Source organism: Belonocnema kinseyi, chromosome 9 (assembly GCF_010883055.1).
Source record: "Belonocnema kinseyi isolate 2016_QV_RU_SX_M_011 chromosome 9, B_treatae_v1, whole genome shotgun sequence".
In the NCBI taxonomy this organism is placed as follows: Eukaryota; Metazoa; Arthropoda; class Insecta; order Hymenoptera; family Cynipidae; genus Belonocnema; species Belonocnema kinseyi.
In genome coordinates, this window is record NC_046665.1 from 63,752,394 (window position 1) to 63,755,589 (window position 3,196).

Sequence of the window (3,196 nt, forward strand, 5' to 3'; positions counted from 1 at the left end):
AACAGCCCCTCAAAGATAGATTTCTCAAGTGTCGATTGTATAGTTTTGTGTATAAAACCCAAATGATTTCGATCAAACCTACTGCAAATGTTTCCTCGTGATGAAAGATGCATATCGTAATTTTCTCAAAAAAAGAACAAAAAATTGAAGGGGGTTAACCGCCCCTACATATATTTAAAGTTATGCTAGAAATATTTAAATTCACAGAACGTATTTCGAACCACCTAACCGACGTTTAACGTGATCGATCGCTAACAACGTAAGCCTCACGGCTAACCTAACAGTTGGGATACCGGAAAAAAATCTTGACTATGAGTTAAAGCACGAGTACGTGAGGGCGGTGCAGAAAATATCTAAGGCCCGTTCCAGAAAAAATCTTCATTGTAACATTTAATTGATAAGCGGGTTTTTAAAATGATGAGAAGTTAATAAAAACATTGGATAATTATTTATTTTTTATTTTATAACCTTGAAACCCTGAATTATTTAATTTTTAATACTTCAAATGTTTGCATCGTCTACTTTTTAAAAATCTTTTTGATGTAAAATATTCAGGCTATTAAAATTGAGCAATAAAAACCTGAAAATTAAGTTTATATAAAATCTCTGAAATTAATTAGGTTAGAATTTCAGGAATTAAATCAAATAGGCAAACTTAGATGCTTTACAGGATTTATTAATTATATTGCATAAAGCTTATGTATATGAAAATATGAATAACACACGTAACTTGAGAAAAGTTTAAATATCTCTTCTTGAAATAAGTCTTTATTCAAGATTTGCAATTGAAGATAATTTAATTTTTAATATGTGCAATTTATCATGTTGTTTCGAATGTTTTTTTACATAATTAAATTTTAAATGCTCACAATTGAAGACCCTAAAATATTAAAAATGTATAAATAAAAATGATGGATAATTTTAAACATCTAAACTTAAGTTTTAAAACTATACATCTTCCAAATTTTAGAAATTAGTATTGTGTATCAGGAGAATTGAAACTGTTTTAATGGTGAAACTTGAATAATTTTCAACGTTTAATTTGAAAACTTAAGAAATTTCAATCTTAAAGATGTATAAATAATAGTTCTTAAATTTGAATGATTTTTAAGATAATAAGACAAGTTTTAAATTCTAATTCTTACAAATTAAATAAGTACCAATTTATATAATTTGAAGAAATTTAATTAATTTGCCTGAATAATTTTTACTCATTATTAATTAAATTGGTTTAATTTTAAATTCAATTAAATGGTACCGTATTATTCAACTAAAATTTTGATCTTACCATTTCAATTCTAAATTGAAGTAGTGGCTAGATTCATTAGACTTCGCCGATACTACATTTTTTGTAAGATTTTATAGAAATATATTTTATTCCCTGGCATAAAAAATTTATGATTGTTGAGTAATTGCTAAAAATTTAGTTTTTTACCTATGCTCACCTCTATATCCTTATCCATCCAACTGATTATTATGGATTTTACTGAGAAGTTTTCACACATATTGCCGATAAATGCTGACATTTTTTTCGATATCTAGAATAGTTTGAAACATTTGACTATTTATGTCATTTATGTATTTTCATTCATCAAACTCAATACCTAAAATTTTAGAAATATTCAAGATATCAACATTTTAAATTTTTAATTGCAAATTTTAATTTTAAAATGGAGTAAGGTACACTGTTCGAAATTTTCGGAAAATTCTGACATATTTAAGATACTAAAGTAACTGAAATTTACGAAATTAGGTAGCTGAAAATGAAATTCCGTAACTTTTATAGTAAACTTACTGATTTGTATTTAACTTCAGAAGTGGTTTCTGAAAATTACTTATATTTTCCTCAAATTCCTAAATGGTAACAGAAATGCAAGTTATCGTGACGTAAAGAAATGCGCAGGTGCATGCACACTCCTCGCTTCTCGAGCGCGTGCAGCTAGCAGGCGAAGCATGAAGGTTCAGTATTGGTGGTAATCGGCGTATTGGAAAGATTTTGTTTTGATTTTTTACATAAGCGGGGCATTTTATTCTTCTAGGAACAAATTTTGTCGGGACATCACATGCTGAAGAAACCTAGTGAGTAAAAACGAACCTGTCTAATAACAATTTTTTTTAAGTCAAGGAATTTTATTGGTTAGAGAAACTGTGAAGTAAAATAAATTTGAAATTTTTTCATTTTTAATTTGAAATTAGTTTATTTCGTTTATAAGAGATTCTAGGTTAAAAATGTGACAAGTTCACGATTTTGCTCTTTGAATATTAATATGGTCAGGGAAAATAAAAAATTGGACAGTGGGAAATTGGAGAAAATAAAAAATAAAGTTTTGCGGTAACCGCATGTTATAATATTCTTGTTATTCATTTGTTTGCCTTGTGTTTACGTTTATTTGTTTGCAGTGGCTTTCTCCACAATATTAGCCTTTTACTTATAAATGTTATTACTTGTTGGAAAATTCATCAATTTTGTTGAAAAGACATCCTTTCTGGATGAAAATTGAATTTTTGTGTTAAAAGTTCATCTAGTTTCATAAAAAATTAACTTCCTTTTTAAATCTCATATTTCAATGCTAAAAAGTCAAACAAAATCTTTTTTGGTTGAAAATTCAACTATTTCTCGAAAATTTCTCTTTCTGTTTAAAAAATAAATTTATTTTGCTATAAATTGCATCTTTTTTCGATGAAAATGCAACGGTTTGGTTTAAAATTCAAGAATTTTGTATGAAAGTATTTTTTCTTCTCTGTTAAAAATTCAACTGTTTGATTTAAAATTCATATTTTTTGGTAGAAAATGAAACTATTCTCATAGATAATTTTTCTTCTCATTTAAAAGTCATATTTTTATGTCGAAAAGTGTACCTGAAATCTTTTTTGTTGCAATCTTATTTTTTGATATTAAAATGTCAAAATGTAGTATTTTTCGGATGAAAATTCAATTTTTTTAAAATTTGTATTTTTGATTTAAAAATTCATCCGTTTTAGTAGAAATTTAGTCTTCCTTGTATAAAAATGCTACTGTTTGCTTGAAAATTAATCTTTCCTCTGTTTGAAGATACAACTTTTTTGTTGAAAATTTTGGTTATAGACTTTATTGTTTGGTTAATTAATTTTAATATGAATTCGCAGTATATAGTTGTCTTAAAAATAAAAGCATATTAAGATTATATACGAAGTTTATATGTAAGTCACTATGTTA